This window comes from Choloepus didactylus, chromosome 5 (genome assembly GCF_015220235.1).
Source record: "Choloepus didactylus isolate mChoDid1 chromosome 5, mChoDid1.pri, whole genome shotgun sequence".
Classification (NCBI taxonomy): domain Eukaryota; kingdom Metazoa; phylum Chordata; class Mammalia; order Pilosa; family Megalonychidae; genus Choloepus; species Choloepus didactylus.
Window position 1 is genome coordinate 110804869 of NC_051311.1, and position 21888 is coordinate 110826756.

Sequence of the window (21888 nt, forward strand, 5' to 3'; positions counted from 1 at the left end):
TTATGACTAATTTTCATGTAAGCAAAGTATAATTTTGAAATTATATTTGTAAGCCATCTTTTAAGAGCTGTGTTTTGCCTTTTTAATATGCTACACTTTAAAAATAATAAATAAGAACAAATTTTTGCATTTGGTCCTGCCTTTTTATGAATGAGGAGTCAACTTGACAACCCAGTTTCCCCTTTTTTTAAACCACAGGGCAGAGTGAAATCCTATAAGCACAGGCATAACACATGACAGCTGCAGAGATGAATACTTAGAGCAAATAAGGAAAACCACTATTCAGTTCTCTTGATTCTCCAAGAAAAAGGGTGAAATTCATGGAGCTGCTGTTCAAAGACATACAAAATGAAAAATTGAAAGACATTTTATATCATAATACTAGAACTTTGTTTGTTGTGCTTTTAACATACATTTATGATAAGCACATTTCCCCTTTCTGATTTACTTACGCTCCAGAGCCAGAGCTCCCGGCTTTCCTTTCCAGATCTGCCATGTGTCAGCTGGGTGTTCTTCCTTGGGTTACTTACCTCTCTGTGCCTCAGTTTCCACAGGTGTAAAAAGGGCTAATAATAGTACCTACCTCTGAGAACTGCTATGAGGTTTAAATACATTAATATTTATAAAAGGCTTAGAACCTTCCTGGCTTGTCGTAGGTGCTATGTAAGTGTTAGCTACTATTATTATTATTACCATTATAATTATTGCAGTATTTCAATAAATCTAGTCTATATTCATGTTTCCTTGAAAGTTTTCAAAACATAGTTGTTTTTTTTTTTAAAAGAACAATTGGTTATTACACTTGAGAATCAGATATTGATAAGTTTCACATTTGGCTCTGTTTAGATTATGACCTGATCAGTCCCAACACCACCATTTAGTTTCTGAGAACCTATCACGTACAAGTTGGTTATGCTAACAGAGTGCCTTCCAGCTAGCTTAGCATATTACCACTTAAAATACATTTTTAACAAATCCCATTTGAATCCAATGACTTGTGGAAAGTTCTTTAGCATTTTACTTAGAAATTTTGACCTTTACATACAAGTAATAAAGCACCTAGTGACAGCTGTGGTTGGTGAAAACAGCAGATTTAACAGGGGCCACAACACAGCAGAGTTATACTAACTTATAACAGTGGTTTGATTAAAAAAATATATCCTGCAAGGGTGACCACAGATGAAAATTAGCTCATATAGTTTTGGTATAATTTAACTTAGTGGACACTAGAATCTTTTAGACTTATGGATATGAACACCAGATAGTCCCATCCCACCACAAACATCCATATCTAACTACATCTAATTTGAAAATTATATATAAAAAAAATCATGCTCCAAGCTATGAGCACATCAATACTTAATATTCCTGTCATTATTTTAACTTTCTTTCAGGACAGGTAGAACTCCCAAAGTCTTTTGCAGGATTTTAAGGGTTGGTGTGCCACAAAAGGATCTCAGTCATTTAAGTTTGGGAAATGCTGGGTATGCCAACTTTAAATGGATATACTCCTTCCTTCTTTAAATAGATATTTATTGAATGCTAGAGATTAAAATGATGAACAGGACAGACCTCACAGAACTTATATTCTAATGAAGATGATAAAAACAAAAGAAACGAATGCAAATTTAAAAAAAACCTATAAATTGTATTAAATATCTTGAAGGAAATAAACAAGGGACTGAGATAGAGATTCAGCATATAGTTTAGAAAGTGTGCTCGTGACCAACCTGCTACCTACCAGTAAGAGCAGCAGCTAGACATGTGAAAATGAGGGATGGAGGGAGCAGCATGTGTAGGGCTTTCCTGGTGAGCTCCAGGAAATGGGCCAAGGTCCGCATGGCTGGGTGAGAGGTCGGGGAGATGAGGCTGGAGTAATAGAAAGATCACAGAGCAGCTTGAGGCCACAGGGAAGTGTGTGAATACTGGTTCAAGTGTGGTTGGAAGCCATTAAATGATTGTAAGCAGAGGATGTGAACTGAACTGATTTGCATTGAAGGAGCTCACTTTGGGTGCCGAGTTGAGAACGTGTAGAGAAGGGGTACGAGTGCCAGCAAGCAGGCAGGCCGAACACTGTTGGTCTGGTCGAGTGACGACAGTGGTTGGGCAATGTTACAGACAGTGAAAATGCAATGAAGCAGACTTCTCACAACCTTTAATATGCCGAAGTGTAGTGTAAAGTTTCAAGTTTGGGAATAAAGACCCAAACTGATTTGATCCAAGAGCAACAGGAAATGCCAGATTCAAGAATTATCTCTTGAATAATGGATAATGCAAATTTTTTCTTCTTGAAAAGAGTGAAGGATTATTCCATTAGCACCTCAGCTACAGAGAGTGGGATTTGTAGGAACAGAGTAAAAGAAAAGCAATTGATTTGGTGAGGTAGTGAGGGAATTCAGGGGTGGAATATGGAAAGACTCAAACAATGGACTTTCCCTTAGGAAGGCAGGATAAATGGGACTACTGTGGATGGTGGGTGCTGGGCAAACTAGAAGAAGGGACAAGAAAGCAGAAACAGGCATTGCCTCTCATCTGCAGATACACTGATTAGAATACTTTCCCGAAAATACTCATGGCTCTCTGCAACTTTGCAGATTCTTCAGGGAGAGCAGTGGACTTGGATCAGAAGGCTGGACTACTTAGGGTAGCACCATCACCTATTGGTGGGGAAATAGGCCATCTCTGCCTTAGTCTTCTCTTTAATGAGAGCAATGGACTCATGATCAATAATGCGAGTAAAATATTAGTTACCAAGAAAATGTATGGCATCACTTCACATGCTAGAAATGTATCTTTAACAAGTTAAAATGCAGCTGCATGAGATAATAACATCCACTTCTGATATTTACTATCTCCAAGTTGCTACAGAGACCTCAAAATGCCCAGATATTAATATTTTAGTAACTTAGAAAAAATGCCAAAGTTCTCATTGACCTTCTATTCATTAAAATAATACAACTAATTTGCAAAAATATACATTTTCCCCATGAGCTGCAACAAAAGTATTTTCATTGTGAATGGGAAAAAAGCAATCCACTAAATTAATAAATTTTTCCTGAATTGGCCCTTGGGCCACAACAATTGTTCACTACTTTGTTGGAGTTTTGCCTTAATGCAGTCTTTGCACTCTATGTGACGTTAGAAATAAAAAAGTGTTCTCATATTGTCCTGACCTTTCAGCTCTGTATTAGGCCCAGGAAACAAGATCCTAAAACAATTTGCATTATTGTGTACTCTGTGCCACGAACTTCTTTGAATCTTGGGCTAAAGCGATCTCATTCCAAGGTCCATAAACATCCACATTTTCTACAATACACCCTCATGCTTGCAAGAATTCTGTCAGACTTAAGATTAGAAACAAATAATTATGTTGAAATTTGGGTTAATTAATGTAGGAGTCAAGGCAATTTGAAATTTAAATTTGGCAGCAATGCAATTTGCCTTTCCTTGTTCCATTGTTACCCGAGTTGACTTCATGAACAAACCTCCAGCTAGAGAGGTATTCTCAAGTAGCAAAGATTTTCTTTTTCTTATTACCAGAGACATTTTCCTGCCTATTATAGTCCTGGATAAGTATTGTTACTTTTGGGCTCCAGGAAAGGATAAAAATAGTTTTCATATTTGGCTGACACCAAACGTATATGTGTTTACAATTAATAAATTTTTAAGGTCTACTAAAAAGAAATATATTTGGGTCAGTCATGAAGACCTAAACTCCTAGAACTACATCATGTTTCATACATTTTTTCAGTGTTGGCTGTGCAGGGAATCACCCAGAATGTCCAGATTCTATAGAGGGCTAACCCAGACTATTCCAGGTTTTTCCAAAAGGCTGGAGTTTTGTTATAGCCAAAGCTCCTGCAGCCCCGTGGGTTTGGAGATCCCATGCTAAAGTCTCCAGAGAGACTGATCGTAATATCCATGAAGAGGGGATCCTAATTCCACCTCTTAGTTAAAGGCTCTGGCCATTTAAGACAATATTCCAAGTATAATGAAAAGATTTCTAAGTCGCCGTAAATATATTTAACTACAGTAGTGGAGTGAGTATTGTCTCTTGGTATCAGACAAATTTAGGTTTGAATTCTAGCTCTGCCCCTTTGGAATCGTGTGAACATTGGTGAGTCATGTGAACTTTCTGAGCCTCTGTTTGCTCACTTCTAGAATGGGCTTGGCAATATCCCATAGGGTTTTCATGAGAAGCAACTGAGTATTGCCATGTTGAGCACACAGAAGGAGTTCAGTTAACTGTAGCTGTTTTTGTTATTGTTTTTAGTTAAATCCCTTGAAGTCTTGGAGGTAGTAACTTTCAGAAGATCAGTTATTGAAACAATTTAGGATTAATTGCTTACAGGGCTCTGGTCAGTATTTGGAAAATGAGAAAGTCCTCTTTTTCTCCCTCCAGAGGTATAAACATCACCTAGTAGCTTCGGCCTGAGTACAAGAGGCAGGAGAGCATAGAGATACGTACTTTGTGATTAAGAAAGGCTGAAAGGGCTACTGAGAAACAGATCAGCATGCTTAAACTGAATGCAATGTTCTGAATATGTAATCTTCTTTCAAATGTTCACTAAAGAAAACAGGTCGGCTGTGCAAGTCCACACTGACTGAAGCCCAAGATAGAAGCATGGGTGTAGGAAAGCTCAAAATGTATTCAGGATATTGATTTGGAGGAAGTATGAGAGAGAAGTAGCTGAAAGTTCTGAGGCAAGTTAATTGCTACTGAAAAGAGGAAAATTTTAAAGCTTCAGTGTAGCAAGAAACATTTTAGGAAAAAAGAAAAAAGGACCATATTATGGCCACATTTAAATAACTTTAAATTTATTTCACTAACAGAAGAGATGGCCTCCTGAATGTGTGGGGAAGGGATAAACGAAAGACTGTCCTTTGTAATCTAGTAGAAAAATAAGAAAAATTAACAGATATCCACAACATGCAAGGCAGAATAAAATGCCATAAGACAGATACAATTTCTAATCCAAAAATTGGTATATTTGTTCTGGAAAAAATCGCCCTTGCAACTCTTAAGCACACAAACATTCTGGGAAATATTTGGATGCTGAAACACTGGGATTGCTAGATTGAGATGCTTGAGGGCAGAGGTTTTATAAAACACACATTATTTCCAAATATACTATTATAATAAAGAGATTAACGAAGTTTATTTCAATAAATGAATGACAAAAGGGATGAATATTAATATATAGTATTATGATAATAGATACAATGATATAATATTATGTATATATGAAAACACACACTCAGGTGCTTGCATATGAATATATGTGTTACCTCTGGGTGTTCTGAGGAAAGAGAAATCAGGATGTGATATTACATCTTGCTTGGAAGTTACTGGCTGTCCAGGTAATGCTAAAAGAAGGAAACAGCATTTAAATTAAATTTTAGGGAATCATATGATTTCAAAAAGGAGAGACAAGGTAAGGAGTGCAACTCTAACATATTGAAATTATTGTCTATACTCAGGGTCTCCATTTCCTCACTTCTCACTGATTCCTCAACCCATACCCAACCCTCTATTCAAATTGACTTTAATTAAATCCAACAGAGATCTCCCACTCCTTAATCCCTATCTACCGCATCAGTGAACCTTCTCTTCTCTGGGTCCGTGAAACTACTTTTTCTTGTGTTTTTCCCTGTTTCTCTAGCCTTTCATTTTTCTTTTTGTGGGCTCTTTTTCCACTTGTCCCTTAATTGTTACCAGGGTTTTGTTCTCAGATGTTTTTCTTTGCTTTTTTATTTTAATTTTTTATCTTTTCCTTCTTCTTTTATTTTTGTCTTCTTCTTCTTTTTTTTTAACTTTTCCATAGGTGATCTCCTCCATGCCCACATCATATATTCATTGAACCCCCCCTCAAATATTTGTTGCCTGCACTTGGTGAATGACATTGCATCTCTCCTATTATCTGTGAAAGAGACCTAGAGTTCATTATACACTCCTTTATTTCCCTCATCCAGCCTACTTTTAATTTCTATCATTCACCAAGTTCTACAAAGCTACCCCTAAAATGTCTCCTAACTGTATTCTTCCCTTTTCTATCTCCGACAAGGTGACCCTGAATGTTTCGTTTCTCCATTCTGTTACTGCAGTAAGGCTCCAGGGTTCCAGTTAATTTGTATCATGCCCCTTTCAATCTAATATTCCTCCTATCTTTCCACCAGAGTGGAGCCATCAAGTTGGCTAATCTGATTATTTCAGTTCCCTACTTTTAACTCCTTCAAGAACCCCCACTGTCTTCATGATAAAATGCCAATTCTTTAGCACGAGAGGCATACAAGCCTCTTTGCCATCTCCGCCCTGCAAACCACTCCAGAGCCAACCAAAGCATCTGCAGCTTCACCAAATCGCCATGTTGTTTTGAGCTTCCAGGGATTTATTTATGCTGGTGTCCTGCTTGTAACACATTTCATCTCTCCCTCTTCTTTATCCTGCTCATTCTGTCATGTCATTGTAATGTTGAATTATGTCCCCTTTAGAGCCACCTCCCTCAGAAAGCCCCCTTGATGCCCAAGAAAGTGCTTGTCCTCTCTTCTTCCAGAGCACTCACAGGATGTGTCTATCGGAGTACTTACTCCACCGTTGTGCAATTGTCTGTTGTTTTTCTCTGTCTCCTCTAGCCCTCATGAAGCCAGTAATTGTAATCTGTCACAAAATCCCTTGAATAGGATAGTAGGTATTCAGTAAATATTTACTGAGTTTTTAAAAAATAAGCAAAGCTATGAAGATAGAAATTTGTTGGATGTGTTACAGGTGAATGTTTAATAAATTTAGAAAAACAGAGGAAGGTAAGATTTAAAATGTCCAATTCTGAACCACAAGGCAAATAAAAGGCTGCGACGTGGATACAGCTATAGGAAGAAACCCAGACCACTGATGTAAGGGGCTTCACATACACACTCACACAAATGCACCCACACACATGCACTAATTTTGAAGATATGGAATATAAACTGAGGACAACAGCCCAAGGGTTGAAAATGAAGGATGGACACACAAATTGGAGACAATTTTTGTGGAGGAACTATAACTTCAGAAATGGAATTAGGGAACTGTTGAGGTTTTCTACTGACTTGCATAGGAAAGACAAAATGGAATTGAAACATCTTAAATGTCAGGCTGAAGGCTGGTTCTAAGTCCTGTGGTGTCCGGGCAATCCCTCAATAATTCTGAATAGGGGTTGACAATGTCGGAGCTTAGAAAACAAGTCTGGCTGTGTTCTGTACCTCTGGTTGCAGCACAGTGAGACTGAATGTGACTCAAAAATTAGAGAATATCTAAGTACTCTGTTAAAGAGAGTTAAAGCTTAAACTAGACAGATGGCGGTGAAACTGCGGGGCAGAAAAATTTAGCATCCATGGGAAAAAAAAATCCGAAATAGCCTTGGAATTCGATAAGAGGGGAGAATGACAAGTATTTGTAAACAGAAATTTTAGTTAAATGGGGTGGTTAAATATTGATTACAGAAACAGAAAGTATTTCACCGAACCAGGTACTTTGAAAAATAGCTTCCTAGGTTTAGAGCACCTGTGTTATTCTTACCTTGTACCAACCATGTTAATTCATATATATTTTTTGTAAATAAAGAGAGACTTTCGTTAGAACAGAGTCATCGGGTGGTACTCGGGCAGCTGCCCTGAGCTGAAGGGTCACTCTCAGGAACCACAGCCAGCTCCGAGGAGGTCTATCTTGCAAAGCCAACCCTATTTCAGAGAACTTTCAGCTGTACCCCTTGAAAAGAGTGTTTACTTTTCTAAAAATTATTGTTCTTAAAAAAAAAAAAGGCACTCTACATTCCAATCCTACAATATTGTTTTCTGAAAACCAGTTTAAGAAAACTGCCCTTAGAAGTATTCCGGAAGAGATTCTTGAATGACACTTTCTACTGATTCTTTCCCAATTTCCCATTCCCATGATTCACTTTCAAAATATAATTTTAAAGACCTGAAAACTTTCAATGTTGTTGGTTTTCTAAACCTTTAAATATATGTTAACGTAATTACTCATGTTTTGATCATTGAAATGAAAGCAAGTTAACACCCTGTGATAACACAAAATATCACTCAGTTTTCTACTTTTCATTTTAAGGAACTCTGCAAGATTATATTAACATGGAAAAGCATACAGTTGTCACAGACAAAATGATGTTTTTAATTATAATTAAGATGGACAAAAATCCCATGCCTGAGTATAATGATTACTAATGAATAGGTCACTCTCTACTAGACACAACATCCTTGCGGACAGGGATGTGTCTTATTTGTCTATGTATCTTGGGGCTTAGTGAGATGCATGGCATATAATAAACAACCAAAAATGTTTTTTGAACACATGGCATTTTAAAAAATACAACACCTACATAGAACCTACTGTGCACCAGGCACATACTTATGTGCTTTACAAATATTAACTCATTTAATCCTCATAAAAAACTCATTTTATGAAGGAAACTAAGGCATGGGGAGGTTTAATTACTTGCCCCAAATCACACAGTTATAAAGTGAAGGAACTGGGGAGTCAAACACAAGCAGAGTCATGCTACTCTTGTCTTACACTGCTTTCGAATGTAAAGAGATTTATATAAATTTAAATTTAAAGTGACTCCAATGACATTTCCAATGACATCTTCCAGTGACACACATGTGTGTATGTATTGCATATGTATACATGCACATTTCTAAAACTGCAGCATTGAACTTAGAATGAGAAGAACTGGGTTCCAATATATACTTAATTTACTTGGTCTCTGGCTTTGAGCAAGTCCATTAACCTAATGGGTCCTCAATTCCCTCATCATAAAATCAGATTAATTGCTTGCTACCTCACAGGGTTATAGTGAGCTTTAAATAAAATAATTTACGTATTTTACTAGAACAACCTCAGCACCCAGGATGTGTTAGATGGTGCCAAGAAGAATGGTACTATTTTCCTCCTTCTCCCCTTTCAGAAGGGAACATAGTTGCATATTACACATCATTCAGATCTTAGCAAAATGAGATTAAGCATGTCTTTCATAAAATATTATTTTTAACATCTCTTAAAGTTAGAATTTATACACAAAAGCATTTTCTAGAGGGTCGGATAAGCTTTAAACTCAACATCTTGTTCTCTGGAAACAACAAGAAACAGACATGTTTTTCCTAGAAGCTGTTATGGTTTTAACACATAACACAAAAGAAAAATAATCCCTCTTTTCTAACTGGGAAATAAAGTTACATATACACATTTTTCTTTGAAGAAAAACAGATTAGACTTGCAATAAAACAAATAGCATTTGTTTTTACCAAGACCCTCCAAGGTTAATGGGCTCCACCAAATCCTATGGAAACCTTCCCCATCAGTGATTCTTAATCCTGGCTGTACATTAAAATCAGCTAAAAGTATAAAAAAATGCACATCCTTTCCTCAGACATTCTTGTTCAACTGATTTAGGGTAGGGTCTGGGCATCCGTACATATTATTTTCAACTCTCTAATTGATTCTAATTTGCAGCCCGAATTCGGAACACTGGTTTAGTTTACCATTGAAAACATCACCGATTTAATCCCATTTCACTTTTACTCCAATAAAATCCAACAGTTGATACTATCTTCTTCATGTCAACACTGAGAAGTTGACTAAGAACAGAGCTGTCATGGCACAACTACAGTAAGATTTAGCTTCCTTTCTTCAACTGATTGAAACAAATGCTATCTTTACCATCCATCATCATTCATTATCTGGAGCTACAAAACCAGAAGAAAATGGGAAACAGAAGCCATATTTACATGAACTAATTTTCTTCAACTCTGAGCAACATGAACCAAACACAATTCAAAGATTATTTAAGTGTTCTTGTCAATAAAGTGGTAATTGGGATTTCATGTTTACTATACTCACCATGGTGCTGTGGTCAATAAATAATCTTAGAGTATTTTATAATATGTCTGAATATTATTCTTGTGGCTCTAATACCCGTATTAACTGTAGATTAGAGGCATTAAACCAAAACAAATCATGGCTGACAGAGGTTTTGAGCTATGGTAAAATACTGAGTAGAAACTAGAGCCCACTGAGAACACTGACTTAAACTGTAAAGACATTTTGCAAGTCTAATACTTTTAGTTCCTCTCATAATGCTAGTATGTAAACCAGCTATTTCAACCTTTGAAAGCTCATTCTTTAACTGAATACATAATAGGCTAGCAACATGCTATTATAAATGATATTTTATAAATCCCCCCAGCACTAAATGTATCCCTCTTTTGTCCTAAACTGTAAGCCAAAGTGACCAACTTGGACACTTCTGCTATTTAAACATTAGTTTAGATCTTTGGTTTATTTTGAATACTTCAATTTCAATCACCCAATGGAGTCAACAAATAGCCTTGACCAGATCACTTGGTCCAGGTTAACTACAGCCATGAAATTGTCTGGGTCTCCCGAAGATCGGCAAAAGGAACCCAGCCTTCTGGTCCTGCATATACCATATAATATTGTAGGCTAAAGCTTTCAGATGGAATTTCGGGGATATGTTTGCTAAATAAAGCCTGAATAGTAAGTTAAAAATACAATTAGATTGTTAAGTTTTGACTTTGATTGGATTTTCTGGGATCTCAAGGAAAAATGAATGTTTTGGGAAAAGGAATTAATTTGTTAGAGCTCTTCTTGATGTCTTTCATCCAGGCTTGGAAAGAGCATCATGAAAAAGAATACCCTTCTGGAAACTATGCACACAACATATTTCTCCTAATAGGTGTGAAGAATGGTTGCTATGCATAAATGATTCTTGGAAAATAATCCACTCTAAAACATGACTTCAGCAACTCCATTCACCACTGTACTCATTTCCAATATCCAGAACAACCATGGCCACATCTTAAAAGATGCCGACACTATGTTTGTTAGTTAATAAGCAAATCTGGAAAACATCCACAGATTTCAGTCCCGTAATTTTAATACCCAATATTTGGAGAATAAAAGTTTTGAAGGAGAATTAACAACACAAGAAATCACAGTCATGAGAAACCACAGAACGCTTCCGTACAAAACCTTAAATTGTAGCACCTTTCCGGGACAATTATTTTTCCTTTAGTCGAGGATAAAGTGAAGCCACAGAGACCAAGATGATCCAACACCAGAACCTCAAACATCACAATCAAGCAGCAGTTTTGCAATAAAAAAGGCAAGATACCTCGCGCGCCTCCACCGCTAGCCAACCCTGCGACGCTCCAAAGCTTTAGGTCCCGTTCAATTTCACACTCTACTTACCCGGAATAGCTCTCACTGGGAGGCTGGCCACAGTTCAGTAGATGGGAACGTCATTTGCAGGTGTTGGCTCCAGAGATTCAGGAACTCAAGCTACAGCACCCATCTCCCGGGCAGGAGATGTCAGCCGCAGGGTGAGGTGCAGACTGTGCGCACCTCTCCAACCCCGGAAGGTCTGCGAGCCGCGCGGCGCTGCCCACCAAGTGTCTGGGGGGTTGGCTTTCCTAGTTTGACGTGAGAGCAAACTGCGTTAGTCTTGAGCCCTCCCCCGCCTGCCCCCCTCCTGATTTCCTGACACTTTAATTCTGCCTTAAGTGATGGTTTATACCCAGTCCCAGGTTGTACTAGAAGCTAAAATGCAATTGCTCTTCCCCTATGCTTTAGTTCCACCTTCCCAAAGTCCAGGAGGCTCACCTTGCCCGCTCCTTCCTTCCCTCGCCCAGCTATAAAGCTGTGCGCAAACTTCTCCTGACTTAACAGTCTTAATCCTCGCTCGCGCTCACGCCCAACCCCCGTCCTCCTCCCCACGGGGAGCAGAGGAGGTGGCAACGGAACTGATGAACGTCAGCCCCCTCCGGTCCCAGCCGCCCCCGTCAGTCCCCTCCAGTCCCGGGAGAGGGAGGGGCGCGCAGCTGAGCGCCGTGCGCCTCGGAGCCAGCGCCCCCCCCGCCCAAGCCAGCTAGTGGGGCAGCGTTAGGGGCCGCTGCGTCGCTCCAGTCCCTGCTGAGGCTCACCCCACAGTCCCGGAGACTAATGAGCGACATAAAATGGGAAAGGACCCGAATTAAACCTTGGGTAGGGATGTATGGAATGGGGGGGGGGTATAGTTGGGGCCAGGAAATTGGTAGCCAGTTCCCGGAGGATGCAAATTCTGGAGGGAGGTGAGTTTTCAAAAGAATCCTTCCCTGCCCCCCTTACTCAGGATCTAATGCCAACCTGGCTCCTTCAGTCTTCACTCGGGAGGCAACACTGGGGAGCCTGTGGAGAGAGGGTCGGTGGTGGGTGAGGTAGTGAAAGTGGGGTGGGGGTGCGTGGGAAGACGGCTGGCTAAGAGCTGGGGTGCTGAGAGGAGGCAGGAAAAGGAACTTGGAGGCAGAAGGTAAGAAGAGTCCGTAGGGTCCCGCAAGCCATGATAAGGTATTCGAGTTGAGCGGCTGCAGGCTGCGAGCGCAGGCTGGAAGTGAGGAAACAGCGCTCTTCAGGTACAGGGCTGATGGTGGGCAGAGTGACCCAGGGTGAGTGAGCGCAGAAGACGGCGAGGGACGACGGGAGTCTGGAGCGCCAGACTCGGTGTCAGGGACTGCGAGCGCACCCCCAGCCCACCACAGGACCTCGATGCCAGCAGGAGCCCGGGACGCTCCGATTCCAGGGAGGGCGCCGCCGGGGCTGATGGGCACGCCCTGGGAGGCGGGCGAGTTAGTTCCGAGGACTGGCTGCCCTCAACCGCCCTTAGCCCACGGCTTGGTAGCGCGAGGAGGCAGCCGGATCTCTTTTCCTAACTCTGTTCGCGTGGGCGTTGGGCTAAGAGTGCAGCATCCCGCGTCCCAGAACCGCAAGTGGCTGTGCACCGTCCAGGTTATTGACTATCTCTGCTTGGCAAATAAGTAATGATAACAACAACAGTATGATAATAACAACGGGAAGAAAGCCAGAAGGCAACGCAGCACACTTTCCCGGACAGTCCAAGTTTCTCTTAAACACAAAGGGCAGCTCCAGGCGACAGGAGTGCCTTGTGAATGGGGCTGCAACCCACCATCCGCCTTTCCTCGGGTTCCTTCCCTGGAAAATTCAGAGGCTCTTGGGAAAAGGTATGCTTGCTCATGTTCTCGTTTGAATTCCCACTCCCTACCCCAGAGGGACCACTTGGGAACTTTCAGGCACAGATCAGCTCTCCCACCAGACATGCCGGTTTTGTTTTTGCAGACTCCCCTCTCTAAATGCCCCCCTCCCTTCCCTGCCACCTCCAGTCTGGTGACCCAGAGGGCTGTGTGTGACTCACCATACATTCAGTCCCCACCACAGCCACTGAAAGGGAAGAGTCTACTGCTCCTTCATCGGGGATCTAAGTGGGAATAATGTTGTTAGCAGTAAGTAATGTGGCTAGGAAAGGAGGCCGGACAATTAGGAGAGAAGGAGGCTGGAGAAGGATGCACACGCACACACACAGAATCGAACAAACAAAACTTGTACAAGAAACCCTCAGATTTCAGGATTCAGAAACGAACGTTCACTGTGTGCCTTGACATCAGTGTTGGGTCCAATAGCTCCCTACTTCCCAGCTGCTGTACACTAGTCAATACCACATGCCCTCCTTTAAGAATCCTCTTTTGGAACATTAATTACCCTCTTTTGATGCAAACTAGCAGAGAATGATTAAAAAGATGACGGTGTTTACTTCAGTCTCACTCATCCAGAAAAGTTGTTTGAGAACCTTCTAGATCGGTTTTCTAGGGGTCAAACATTGAGAATTTCCCTGTCATAGCCCAAATCACTGAAATAACACTGAATCAGTGAGATATTTGCTGGGTGGAGGGTGCTGCTATGCTCAGCATTGTGTAATAGAGCAAGCACAGGAAATTTTTCTGTTGGAGATTAATCCCACGGTATCCTACATCACTGACATTAACTATTGATATTCTGAGAGTAGGACAGGCTTGGTTCCGTAAAACTACCAAAGACACAAGGGGACATAACCCTCAACCATGACTTAAGAGAGACAAATCAAGTCTAAAAATTGGTGAGTAAAACAGTTTGGGTGTATTATAAAGCCTTAAATTGTGTGTGGTATAAGCAAGAAGAGACCCAAATTGATTTAAGTACTAATGGTGTTCCAGACAATATCGGAATGAAAAAGGAGAAGCGTCTTTAGGCAGAAGATTTCAGGGAAGGTGACCCAGTAGACGTGGGATCAGGGATGAGCCTCTCTGGTCTCTCAACAGGAATAAATTGACTTTTTCAGCAACAGAGATTATTGAACAGCAAAGAGTTTGTTTAACTGTTGGGAGCACTTGGAATTTACAGAAATTTAACTCTGCTACTGTCTTTAACAAAATATTTTCTATGGTACTAAGTGAGTAGATGCTAACCCAGGGATGGCCTGGTGAGAGGAATTGTCAGTGGTGGTCATGAAATCAATTTAGTGGGCAACATTTTTTAAATGAAATAGAATAGAATAGAAAATAGCAGGGTTCGTTTTATGGTTTCTTGAAACTTGTGTCTCTTTTCTGTATGCATTTGTATGTACTGGGCTATAAAGTAAAATATATATATGTTTGGTGGATCACAGTAAAAAAAAAACCTGAAGCTACTTGGTTAAAATAAGCCACTCTTCAAATAGAATAGTTTCTATTTGCAAATAAGCCCTTGAATGAAATCAGTTCCTCAAAGGGACATTCAGGGAACAAGCATCTTAAAATGTGGTAATCACACATTTCTGGGTTTTTCACCAATTACTTAATGACTTTATAATTCCCAGTCTTTATAAAACTTTGCCCCTTTCCTCCTGCCTTTAAAACTTTTCCTCTTTGGGTCACTACTAATTCAGGGAGAAGATTTCTGTGGTAAATCTTGTTTCCTGTGTTTGGATATGAAACAAAACAGCTTTAGATGCAAACTCCTCTTCAGTCTTCAAACCCTCTGTTCTTATTGCTAAGAAAGTGAAGTTCTGACCCTAATTATGGAAAGGTTACATGACCTGTCCACTCCTTTTCTCCTTATTCATCTGCAAAACCAGGGTTTGCACCTACGACTCTAACACCCTTTATAGTTCTAAAATTTGATGCCTTTTTCATGAAAGCCCTGAAGGCTGTGAACTGTAGTGAGTGGAAAGAGGACCGCCCTTTATTAAAGACTAACTCTACTAAAACCTGTTCTTATTAAATATGGTAATATAAGGGAAGTTTACATTTTGGACGGACTGCAAAATTCTTTTAGTTCTATTGGGAGAAAAAATCGTTTATCAGGCAAAATGGATTGGCATTTTTTCTCTTTTTAAAAGAAATTTAGAGAAAATATTTCTGGCCTCTATCAAGAATCCAATTCTTACCTTTAGAAACACCCAACCGGCAAATTTTCCTTACAATGAAATGCAATGCAATCCTTCATACTTACATGTTTGCAAGTTGTTGCATGTTTAATACTACCTTATATCACAACACACTGGGCTAGCCATCCATGGGGGGCCCAAAAAGTATAATATGCAGCCCCTACCCTCAAGTAGTCCACAGTTTATGTGAGCACATTTGTTTCCTCTTGTGTCCTCCTTCCAAATAAACAGCTGGTGATTATCCTTTATATAATTATCCTTCACAGATTTACAGACCTCACCATGCCAGGGAGCATAATAATTCACTTGGGTAAAAACGAATGTTTTTCTTTTAAAACAATTTGAAATGTGACCTGATAGATCATGTTTTCTTGAGGGGAGTCTCCTGCTTCGATTTTCAATTTCTTTTCCAGAGATAGGGGCTGCTGCACTTGTAAGTCTGTTTTTTCTCTTCACTTTTCAAAGGGTATATCACAGTTGTATTCCTCTAGTGTCTATGCCTCCTTGGAGGAAAAACCAAACTCCATTTAAACTAGGAAGTGTCTTTCCAGATTGTACTTACGTAAACTTCTCTTGGGTTAACTGTTAACTTGAATAAATAACTCAGGTTAGGAGCGGACGGCTGGGGCATACACCATTAAGGAGCATGGAAACTAATTGTTCCATCTCTGATGAAGTTGAGAAATATACTGATAATCTCCTAGCTTCTAGGGAGAATTCTAATGAGTTCAAAAAGCTTACGTGCTAGTGTTGGGAAGTAGATAAACAAAATCAGAGATGAACAGTTAATTTCAGATGATGACAAATGCAATGAACACTATTGACAGGGACTGAGAGGTGAGCGTGGGGTAGTGCTGCCCTAGGATGGGCAGGAAAGTCCTACTTGCGTTTAAATGTGAATGGAACAGAGGCCGCCACTTTAGAGCTCCCCAGTCGAATTCTCAGAGTGCCCCCTCTCCCTCTATTAAATGAAAATAAAAACAATGGGTTCAGGAATTTACTCTTTTAGTGATTATGTGTGTGTGCATGCGTGTGTTGGTAAAAGGCTCTCTAATTCAGTTGTATTTTGGTTCTGTGGTCAGGAATCTGGGAGATGGGAGGCTTTTGGCTTGTACCTAGCAGGATAGGTAGTTGTAGTTTTCTATGCTTCTGGCACCGTCCCTCTGAAGTTAAATTAGGAGAGAAGCCTCACACAGCACGATCATTTTGGCGTCAATTAAGTTGGGATATGTTGACAGAATGTTAAAATACAAGGGAATACACAGTTTCCTCCAGAACTAAAGCAAAACTTAAGTTTTCATTTTTAACATCTACAATTCTGAGTTCTGAGTTTTCTGATTAAAATTCAATAACTTCTTTGATTTCGCCTTACTTAGAACACCTACTAAGCATTGTATTAAGCACTTTGAAGGATTTTTCTCATTTTAACTCTGTGAGGTAGGTGTGACTGTTATCCCCACTGTACAGATGCAGAGACTAATGCATAATAGAGTAAATGATTTGGCAAAGGAGACAAGCAGACGAACATATATACTGGTGTATATTCTACTGGCACTGATTCAAGAATTACTCAGCACAGATATATGCCCACTAATAGATTTAAAATAGTGGAGGCATAAAGATATTTTAATCTGCAAATCTATTCATATTAGCATTTTAAAAATGACAGTCAAACAAAAATTATTGGAATAACTTGTTTCAACCAGCAACAAACTGAACACCTAGCCAGCTGAATAACAGATGGCTTTTGCCTTCCAGGCAGAAAGAGTATAGCCTAAAGGAGGAGTCAAAGCATTTAAACAATTAATAATAATTCGAAGATCGCAGTAGAAGTATATTCCAGTGCTATGGGAGATCCGAACAGAGGGGATTTATTCTACCTGGGAAGAGATTTGTTTTTACTGGTTACAGTCTCTCTGAAATCTAATAGTCTAGCACTAACAGACTCTGATCTGGGTGAATGAGTATTAGAAGCATAGATCTTTCTGTGCCACAGAAATAGAATTCTCTTTTTTTAGTATAAAATAAGAGGTGAAATTTTAAATTGTGTGGTAAATATAAATGAATAAAATTATGTAACAGTAGAATATGTTGCCCACATAAGTTTTTTTTGATTATTGTATTTAAACATTTATAACATTCTTTCCAGTTCATAGTTTAAGAAAACAAATGTTATCTTTTTGGTGATAATTTGCATAGCTGGGACATTTAAAGGGTAGAAAATAAAATGGAATCAGCATATAACACTGAAAAAAGTTGTTTTTAAAGCAAAATAAAAACAGAGAAATAACCCAATTGCTAAAATGGAGGCCTAAAATGTATGATATATTTTTAATAGAATTTGGAATCTGCTATTCCATCAGCACCAATCTTGGTTGGCTCCTGGAGGGGACAGAGGGAGAGAACAGACACCAGTTTATAGACATGCAGAATCAGGCTTCTTTAGTACTCGCAGTGGCTTTTAATATTCTAAAACTCCATACTCCAAATGACAGTGGAATGGGTCTGTGGTATGTATAAATACTTCACAAATTGATTTTAATTACGTATGTTACTCAGAGGTGAAGACAATGAGTTTGCACAAAAGTGGAAACTGAAAAGAATGGCGTGTTTTAGTGTAAAGAGAAAGTGCATGATAGAAATAAAGCAAGGACTGAAAGCGAGGGAGGGACTTTGAGAGATCAGGTATTTCATCCCTGGGGTGTTTCACACACTACCCCAGTCACAGGGGAGTTTTTTTTTTAAAAACTGATTACAGATTACTAAATTGATGACAGATTATGTATTTTGGGTTGTGCGTGTGAAAAGGATGACTTCAGAACCGTATTAACATCCTCAGTCACTTTAGTGACAGCTTTTTACCAGCTTTCTCTTCTCTACTTCAAAGGGGGGCAGCATTTTCCCATGTCCTCTTTATTCCTGTTCTATTTAAAGAATGTTTTCTCTCTGTTACCATTTATTTCAAATATATCTTAATATTTTACCTTGTTTCTATTTAACCCTTTCTGATATCGTTTTTCCTTATAGGCATATTTCTCTTCCTACTTGATGCAGCCTGCTTTTCCCTTTGTAAAGAATACCTGTTTTCATTTTTGTCACTCAATGAAGGACCAGCTAGATTTTCAGCTCTTTGAAAACAGTTCTTGAAAAACAAACAAATATGACTTAAAAGGAATTTTTTTTTTTTTTTATGTTTCTTATGAGTCTGGGTTGCACTCTTCATAAAAATGGCCAAATAAAAATTTCCCACTGTAATAGTCTGAATGACAGACTTGGCTAAGTGGTTTAGGGCAGTGCTTCTTAAACGTTAATATCTGTGAATCACCTGGGGATTTTGTTAAGATGCAGATTCTAGGTTATTAGGACAGGGGCAGAGCCTGAGATTCTGCATTTCTAACAAACTCCCAAGTGATGCCAATGATGCTGATCTATAGATCATCTTTTAGGTAGCGAGTCTTTAGAATCACTCTCCTCAAATATGTGTATCATCTTATAAACAATATTCTTTTAAAATTTAAAAATGTACTTTAGTCTACAAAGTTCTTTACTGCATGACCATAGAAAATAGTTTAGCACAGGACTAATTCTAGTGTCATAGATTTGACATTAACCTTTGGATGATAAATGAATAAAGGCAGTTCAATCATTTCCTATTAAAAAATTCCTTTTATAATTTCAGACTTTTAGAAATTGACACTTCTAAAATTTAATAATGTTTATTGAGAAACTTCAACAATCCCATAAAGTAGAAGGTCAGAGCAAGTATCCTTCTGAATAGTGGGGATTATTTTTTATTTTTTAGCCCAGAATTCTCCCAAGTACTATATACCTCCTGCCTATCAATTGAGTGCTCAGCAAATCCATACAAGTTTGATATTGGCTATAGTCAAGTAAAATTCCTTCTTGAAAATCCAAGTGGCTGTAGAAAAAAATCCAAAATTCCTGGCCAGGCATTCAAGACCTTCCCAAATCATATCCTAAATAATTTGGAGCCCATTATTGTCCACTTATTACCTAATCCTGACTTTTGGCTAATACATAAGTGATCAGGTATATTAAGGTGATTCTCCCATTTCTAGTAATGGCTTTATTAAGACCATGTGCCAGATACTGTGTTTAGCATTTTATACGCATTATCTTATTTGATCTTCACTTCAACCCTGCAAGGAACATGCTATTATCCTTACTTTACAGATAATTAAAGCTTAGAGAGCTTTAGCAATTTTCTTACTGTCACAAAATGAATAAAGATTCCAACTCATGTATTTAGATCTGAAAGCCTACTCCTTCTAGGATCACGTGCTACTCCCCACAGCCCTCTTGCTCACCTACTTCTGTGCCTCTGGTCATGGTGAGCTTCCACTCTGGAAAGCACTTCTTGCACTGTTTCTTGTAAAATCCTAATTGCCTTTCAAGACTGGACTCATGGTACTGACTGAGAGTTCCTGGGTTTGAATCCTAGATGTGTGACGTTAGGCAATTTATTTCGTCTTTCTGTACCTCAATTTCTCAGCTGAAAAATAAGAATGATAATAATTATATTTGAATCATAGGGTTGATTTGAGGATTATATATATTGCCCTATATTATATGCTGCATGTATGTGTGTATATATGTGTGTATTCATGCACACATAAACATACACATAGACACATAGATACATATATATAGTATCTTTATATCTATGAAGCAGTTAGATCAGTTCTTATACAGCTATCTTAGAAATTATCTTGCAAAAGTTATCTTAGAGCTCATCTGGAAAATTATCCTGATAGGAAAAATGATGAATCTGAAACTCAGAGAGGATTTGTAATCCTGTCACTCAGTTGCTGGGACAGTCAAATCTGAAATTCTGGAATTCAGGATTTTCAATTCCTTTATCAGAATGTTTCTTTACATCATTATACTGGAACATACTGGCCCTGTGAAACCTTTCTTAATTTCCCTTTGAACTTCATTGCACTTCACTCAGCTGAGGAACACTGCTTTATAACTACTTGGGTAGGTATCTTATTATTCTAGCTCAGTTGTGCTATCATGGAAAGCAGGGAGGCTTTCTCATTCATCTTTGTTTTCCATACAACACTGACGTTTGCAGTGTGCCCTCACATGGCATTTCACGAATGGATTGGACATCTCCTATGATATGAACTGATTATTTACATTCTAGATATCAAAATTGAGGTGTAGTTACATCAATTTTTTCTTTAAATTTTTTTTTTGTTGTTGGAGAAGTTGTGGGATTAGAGAAAAATCATGCAGAGAATACAGAATTCCCATATACTGTCCCTCACAGAGTTTTCCCTGTTAACTTTTGTGTTAGTGTGGTACTTTTGTTACAATTGATGAAAGCATATTATTATAATTGTACTAATAACTATAGTCCTTAGTTTTATTGTGATTCAACGTTTCTGTTGTACAGTCTTGCTTTTTCTTAAATAATTTTATTCTGGTAATGTATATGGAACCTAAAATTTTCCCTTTTAGCCACATCCAAGTATATAATTCAGTGTTGCTAATTACATTCACAGTGTTATGCTACCATCATTAACTTCCATCACCAAAACTTTGCATCACCTCAAACTGAAATTCTACCAACTAAGCATTTACTCCCCTTTCTGTACACTTGCACTGGCCCTGTGAATTCATACAATACTTATCATGCTGGTTTGAACATATTATGTCCCCCAAAATGCCATTATCTTTGATGTAATCTTGTGTGGGCAGATGTATCAGTGTTGATTAGATTGTAATTCTTTGAGTGTTTCCATGGAGATGTGCCCCACCCATCTGTGGGTGATGACTTTGGTTGGATTATTTCCATGGAGGTGTTGCCCCACCCATTCAGGGTGGGTCTAAATTAAATTACTGGGGCACTATATAAGCTCAGAGAGAAGGAGCAAGCTTGCTACAGCCAAGAGGGACACTTTGAAGAACTCACTGGAACTGAGAGAGGAGCTTCAGCTTACAGAGACATTTTGGAGATGGCCTTTGAAATTAGACTTTTGCTCTGGAGAAGCTAAGAGAGGACAAATGCCCCAAGAGCAACAAAGAGTGACATTTTTGAGGAGCTGAAGCCTAGAGAAGAACATCCTGGGAGATAACCACTTAGAAACCAGAACTTGGAGCAGACACTGGTCACGTGCCTTCCCAGCTAACAGGGGTTTTTCCAGATGCCATTGGCCATCCTCCAGTGAAGGTACCCGATTGTTGATGACTTATCTTGGACACTTTATGGCCTTAAGACTATAACTGTGTAACAAATAAACCCCCTTTATAAAAGCCGATCCATTTCTGGTGTTTTGCATTCTGGCAACATTAGCAAACTAGAACACCTGTCCTTTTGTTTCTGACTATTTCATTCAACATAATGTCTTCAAGGTTCATCCATATTAATGCATGTATCAGGACTTCATTCCTTTTTTTCAGTTGAATAATATTCCATTGCATTTATATGCCTCATTTTGTTCATGCATTCGTATGCTGATGGACACTAAAGTTGCTTCCATCTTTTAGCAATTGTGAATAATGCACTATGAACATCAATGTGCAAATGCCTGTTCAGGTCCCTGCTTTCAATTAT